Here is a 6,970-nt window from a genome sequence, read left to right as displayed (position 1 = left end):
CCAAGAAAGGGCTGCCCACCAGAACTCACGGACCAGGCAAGAAGGGCATTAATCAGAGCGGCAACAAAGAGACCAAAGATAACCCTGAAGGAGCTGCGAAGCTCCACAGCGGAGATTGGAGTGTCTGTCCATAGGACCACTTTAAGCCGTACACTCCACAGAGCTGGGCTTTACAGAAGAGTGACCAGACAAAAGCAATTGTTTTAAATAAAAAAATAAGCAAACATGTTTGGTGTTCGCCAAAAGGTATGTGGGAGACTCCCAAAACATTTGGAAGAAGGTTCTCTGGTCAGATGAGACTAAAATGGGTATTTTTGGCTATCAAGGAAAACCCTATGGCTGGCGCAAACCCAACACCTCATCACCCGGATAATACCATCCCCACATTGAAACAATGTGGTGGCAGCATCATGCTGTGGGGATGTTTTTCATCGGCAGGGAAACTGATCAGAATTGAAGGAAGGATGGATGGCACTAAATACAGGGAAATTCTTGAAGGATACCTGTTTCAATATTCCAGAGATTTGAGACTGGGACGGAGGTTCACCTTCCAGCAGGACAATGACCCCACGCATACTGCTAAAGCAACACTCGAGTAGTTTAAGGGAAACATTTAAATGTTTTATTTTGCATCTTCAAAGTGGTAGGCATGTTGTGTAAATCAAATGATACAATCCCCCCAAAAATCTATTTTAATTCCAGGTTATAAGGCAACAAAATAAGAACAATGCCAAGGGGGTGAATACTTTCGCAAGCCACTGTATGTGTGCCACTTTAAACAGTGAATAGGCAAGACAACATTTTTAAGTGCCTTTTTAATGGAGTGTGGTAGTAGGTGCCAGGTGATTATACTCTGATGAAGACAGCTTGTCTGTCGAAACGTTGAACATTACATTTTTGCATCTGAGCTCTGAGCTCCTACAGTGTTCCACTCCGCTAGCCAGCACCTCGCTTAAATAGGTGTGCGTTTATTTCGCCTTTAGATTAGCAGGTGCCAGGTGCACTGGTTCAAGAACTGCTGCTGGGTTCACACTTAACAGTTCCGGTGTGTATCAAGAATGGTCCACCACCCAAAGGACATCCAACCAACTTGACATAACTGTGGGAGGCATTGGAGTCAACATGAGCCAGAATCCCTGTGGAATGCTTTCGACACTGTTTAGAGTCCATGTCCTGACATGTTGAGGTTGTTCTGAGGGCAGAACAGCCTCAGGGGTGTTCTGGGGGGAGGGGGGGGGGTTCAAAGTTTCAAAGTAAATGGAAAACTAGACCTGACAATCTACTTGCTAAGAAGAACATGTACTCTGTACGTGGTGAATAAACGTTGAATAAATGTTCAACTTGTTCTTTGAAAAAAGAGCTTCATAAAATTAATTTCATTCATTGATTGATTTCATCCACCCTGAATCCAGGAAGGACAAGCTTGGTTCCATGCGGAAGAGGATTCTATTGTCCACGTGGAACAGCCAATCAGCATCCTTGTCCATCCGGGACCTATGGAAACTTATCAGGATTGGCTGACAAATCGGAATGCTCTTTGTGTGAACCGGGGATGTACTGTAAAGGAACAGGTATATATTAGCCTCATCCCATACTGCGTCCCCATACTGCGTCCCTAGTCTGCATCCCAAATGGCACCCTATTCCCAATGTAGTGCACTACTTTTGACCAGGGCCCATAGGGAATAGGGTTCCATTAGTGCAGGGTATAGCAGGCTATCATTTGGTACCCAAACTGTATGTGCTCTAGCCAACTCTTCTACCGTCCGTTGTCATGCCATACAATATCATAGGAGTTAGGCTAGAGCACATGCAGAGATGATGCTAGATACAGTATATATAACACTAACAGTTCATTTGAGTTCATAATCATGTTATTTTACATTGTTTTTCTGAATATTTTTTTTTAAAGGGAGAATTTACCCCAGTGGTCCATGCAGTGCAGGGTTTGTGTGTTTTGGGGCCGCCTCTCAACCCTCCCCCTCAGACAACATCACAGGCGCTCCATGTCCTCCTGGATTCCACTGTCCTGTTGGAAGCTCCGTACCATCGCCCTGCCCTAAAGGCACATTCAGGTACCCACTGCGTGTGATATCTATACAAAATAAAGGCAGCTGTTAAGATATTGTCAGAGTATGTTTCATATTTACATTTTGTGTGGGACATTTTTATTTATTTTTTATTATTTATTTATTTTACCCCTTTTTCTCCCCAATTTTGTGGTATCTAATTGTTTAGTAGCTACTATCTTGTCTCATCGCTACAACTCCCGTACGGGCTCGGGAGACGCCGAAGGTTGAAAGTCATGCGTCCTCCGATACACAACCCAACCAAGCCACTGCTTCTTAACACAGCGCGCATCCAACCCGGAAGCCAGCCGCACCAATGTGTTGGAGGAAACCTGGCAACCTGGCAACCTTGGTTAGCGTGCACTGCGCCCGGCCCGCCACAGGAGTCGCTGGTGCGTGATGAGACAAGGATATCCCTACCGGCCAAGCCCTCCCTAACCCGGACGACGCTAGGCCAAATGTGCATCGCCCCACGGACCTCCCGGTCGCGTTAATGTCCAGTTAATGTTCAGGGCGTATATTTTCTTGCAGTGAGCAAAGTGGACTAACGGAGCCCTCCCAGTGTCGTAGATGTGTTCCAGGGTTCTACTGTGCAGAGCCAGGCCTTAAAGCAGTCACTGGAGCCTGTCTGCCAGGTGAGAGATTAACACTTATTTAGCATTTAAGGATTAGTATTGTAGTGAATTGGGGGGGTGGGGGGAGCCCCGCCTGGGACTCAAACATTGTATCCGTTACGCCAAGAGGTCCAAACCTAATGAACAGTTCACTAGGTGTTGGTTTAAGGTCGCTACATTACCCCCTTCCTTCAGAAGAGCGTGTTCCCACGCTTCTCTTTTCCAGGTCCCTCACAGGTACATGCCTCTCTGATGGCCTCATGTTCACCATTACCACTTCTGACACCAATGTAGCGTTTTTGAAGGGTTGTACCGGCCAGGACACGAACCTGGGTCCAGCAACTGTCAAGCCAACACCTTAACCATCACACCAAGACGTCCGAACCCATTGATGAGACCGCTATGTGATGGGTTATAGTCGCTACAGTATTATTTTTCCATTTTCAATCTATTATTCCACTTGAAGGACTTCATAGTGTTGCTGACTGTGCTTGATATTGCAACCGTTATTTTATTATGTTATTTTATTGTGTTACTTTTTTTATCCTTTTTTTACTTTAGTTTATTTGGTAAATATTTCTTAACTATTCTTGAACTGCACTGTTGGTTAAGGGCTTGTAAGTAAGTAAGCATTTCACGGTAAGGTCTACATTTGTTGTATTCAGTGCCTGTGACAGATAAAGTTTGATATGACATGTTCAGTGTGAAAGGCACCTACATAAGGCCAGACCTCATAACACTTTCAACTGCTTATGTAGTGCTTATGAATGCAATATGTATGTATGAATGCATTATGCATGTGAAATCAAATCAAAGTTTATTTGTCACATATACCAAATATAACAGGTGTAGTAGACCTTACAGTGAAATGCTTACTTACAAGCCCTAGCCAACAGTGCCATTTTTAAGTAAAAAATAGGTATTAGGTAAACAATAGATATGTAAAGAAATAAATAATGACAGTGAAAATAACAGTAGCGAGGCTATATACAGATGGTACCGATACAGAGTTAATGTGTGGGGGTTGCCATGCGGTTGCAGAGAGAATTGGGGAGGCTGGGATCTTTGACAATTTTTATGGCCTTCCTCTGACACCGCCTGGTGTAGAGGTCCTGGATGGCAGGCAGCTTAGCCGTACGCATTACTGGGCTGTACGCATTACCCTCTGTAGTGCCTTGCGGTTGGAGGCCGAGCAGTTGCCGTACCAGGCAGTGATGCAACCAGTTGCTCTCAATGTTGCAGCTGTAGAACCTTTAGAGGATCTGAGGACCCATGCCAAATCTTTTCAGTCTCCTGAGGGGAATAGGTTTTGTCCTGCCCTCTTCACGACTGTCTTGGTGTGTTTGGACCATTCTAGTTTGTTGGTGATGTGGACACCAAGGAACTTGAAGCTCTCAACCTGCTCCTCTATGAGAATGGGGGTGTTCCTGGTCTTCCTTTTCCTGTAGTCCACAATCATCTCCTTAGTCTTGGCTACCTTGAGGGATGAGTTGTTATTCTGGCACCACCCGGCCAGGTCTCTGACCTCCTCCCTATAGGCTGTCTCGTCGTTGTCAGTGATCAGGCCTACCACTGTGTCGTCTGCGAACGTAATGATTGTGTTGGAGTCGTGCCTGGCCATGCAGTAGTTGGTGAACAATGAGTACAGGAGGGAACTGAACACGCACCCCTGAGGGGCTCCAGTGTTGAGGATCAGCGTGGTATATGTGTTGCTACCTATCCTCACCACCTGATGGCAGCCCGTCAGAAACTCCAGGATCCAGTTGCAGAGGGAGGTGTTTAGTCCCAGGATCCTTAGCTTAGTGATGAGCTTTGAGGGCACTATGGTGTTGAACGCTGAGCTGTAGTCAATGAATAGCATTCTCACGTAGGTGTTGCTTTTGTCCAGGTAGGAAAGGGCAGTGTGGAGTGCAATAGAGATGGCATCATCTGTGGATCTGTTTGAGCGGTGTGCAAATTGGAGTGGGTCTAGGGTTTCTGGGATAAGGGTGTTAATGTGTGCCATTACCAGCCTTCAAAGCACTTCATGGCTACGGACGTGGGTGCGACAGGTCTGTAGTCATTTATGCAGGTTTCCTTAGTGCTCTTGGGCACAGGGACTATGGTTTTCTGCATGTGTTATGAAGTTTTCTATTGAAGTATTACCATATATTTGTAGGTTTCTACTGTTTGGAAGGGTCCCAGAGTGCTGCCCCGATGTCAGGTGTATTTGGAGGTGTTTGCAACCCAGGCCACTACTGTGAGAGTGGGACCAGTGTGCCTGCATCCTGCCCTGCTGGCACCCATCACAATAACACCGGAGGGAAGAAGAGCGATGACTGCAAGCCATGTCCTGATGGTAACTTAATGATCTTCAGAGAGATGTGAGCTGATGACATTTTGAAAATTGTACGGATGCCCCATCACTCTACTACTACGATTAGTTTGTCTTGGCTGTTTAAGAAATCTGTGTCTCCTGGCTCATAGACTACTTTCAGGATAAGGAACCATCTAACATTCAGTTGTAAAATACTGAACTTGTCCTTTTTGATCAGCAAATAATGACATTCGGATGTAAGATATCTCTGTGAAACGTCCATACATTGTATCTCATCTGTTCTCATCTCTCAAAAACCAAACTGCATACAGTATTTGATGTTGTTTGTGACATTGTAGGTTGGTTCCAGGACTTGGAGGGCCAGAGGGAGTGTAAGCCCTGTCCCCCTGGCTCTCACTGCCTGACCACCAACACAACTGGCAGCACCAGTGGCCCCATCACCCCTCTGCCCTGCCCAGCTGGCTATGTCTGCCCCAGAGAGAGCTCCTTCAGCCAACCCTACCCCTGCCCCAAAGGCACCTACAGCCCTACTGTGGGTCTCACATCCCTTGGTGAGAAATAATATACTATAGTTAGGGACAGGAGTTTTTCCAGACCAAACAAGGTAGATGGTTTATGTATGGCCAGGAGTTTTTCATCACAGCCAATAGCTGACCAGGAAAGACTCTTAGCCCTAGCTTTATCTCTAACAAGCGCCCAAAGGGCCCAGAGGTTTTCTTGGTTAGGTAATGCAGCAGCCAGGACAAAACTCCTGGCCGTACATGTATTATCTACCTTATATGAAATGCTAATCAGCCATAACACTTTGTATTAATGATGTTTTGAATTATTTTGAATTTTTTTTACAAATAAAATTGCATTTTGTTGTGTCAGAGCTAATGCACACGTTTGTTCCACTGCGGTTACAGGGGAATGCTTGGTTTGTCCGGCGGGCCAGTTCTGTGGATCAGAGGGTCTGGTTGAGCCGACTGGGCCCTGTGCTCCTGGGTTCCTCTGTGTTACCAGGGCCACAGTGCCCAACCCCACCGACAACAGGACAGGGTCAACCTGCCCCCCCGGATCATATTGCCAACTAGGATTCAGAGCAGGTACAGTACAGAGGAATCTCTACACTCTGAGGGCCCATACTCAGACTTGAGGTAAGTAGACTTAACATGGACTTCAGTCAATAAAACACGGACTTACGGTAAGTCAACAAAAATTGGACCTAAGTCCATGGTAAAATCAACTTATCTCAAGTCTGAGTAGAACCCATAGGGCATTTGTCTTAAGATGTTTGTTGTTGTTATTATGATAAGAACAAACCTGCTATGTGTAAATTGTTTATATGTACACTACCGTTCAAAAGTTTGGAGTCACATAGACATGTACTTGTTTTTGATAGAAAAGCATTTTTTTGTCCATTAAAATAACATTAAATTGATCATAAATACAGTGTAGACATTGTTAATGTTGTAAATGACTTGTAACGGCTTTCTTTAGGTGAAAGAGTCGGACCAAAATGCGGCGTGGCTATTTAGATTCATGTTTAATAAAAACAACTAAACACATACACTACAAAACAAGAAACATAACACGAAAACCGAAACAGCCTATACTGGTGCAAAGTAACACAGAGACAGAAACAAGGACAATCACCCACGACACACTCAAAGAATATGGCTGCCTAAATATGGTTCCCAATCAGAGACAACGATAAACACCTGCCTCTGATTGAGAACCACTTCAGACAGCCATAGACTAAGCTAGAAAACCCCACTAAGCTACAATCCCAATACCTGTGAAAAAACCCCAAGACAAAAACACACCACATACCAAAAACCCATGTCACACCCTGGCCTGACCAAATAAATAAAGAAAACACAAAATACTAAGACCAGGGCGTGACATGACTATTGTAGCTGGAAACGGCAGATATTTTAATGGAATATCTACGAAGGCCTCAACTCTTTAAATAGTACCTGCAAAACA

At 45.0% G+C, this 6,970-nt stretch overlaps 1 long non-coding RNA gene across 1 annotated transcript; it reads left to right on the top strand.

The window, feature by feature from the left end:
• The first annotated feature begins 1,457 nt into the window (after positions 1 to 1,457).
• LOC135552526 (uncharacterized) lies at positions 1,458 to 2,637 on the top strand. The gene is made up of 3 exons (XR_010457469.1): positions 1,458 to 1,571; positions 1,912 to 2,074; positions 2,600 to 2,637. It is a non-coding gene; the product is annotated as an uncharacterized LOC135552526 (long non-coding RNA).
• The last annotated feature ends 4,333 nt before the right edge of the window (positions 2,638 to 6,970 follow it).

The sequence above is a fragment of the Oncorhynchus masou genome, chromosome 13 (genome assembly GCF_036934945.1).
Source record: "Oncorhynchus masou masou isolate Uvic2021 chromosome 13, UVic_Omas_1.1, whole genome shotgun sequence".
Taxonomy (NCBI): domain Eukaryota; kingdom Metazoa; phylum Chordata; class Actinopteri; order Salmoniformes; family Salmonidae; genus Oncorhynchus; species Oncorhynchus masou.
The sequence above is the reverse complement of the archived record's forward strand: the minus strand, read 5'-3'. Positions and strand labels throughout refer to the sequence as shown.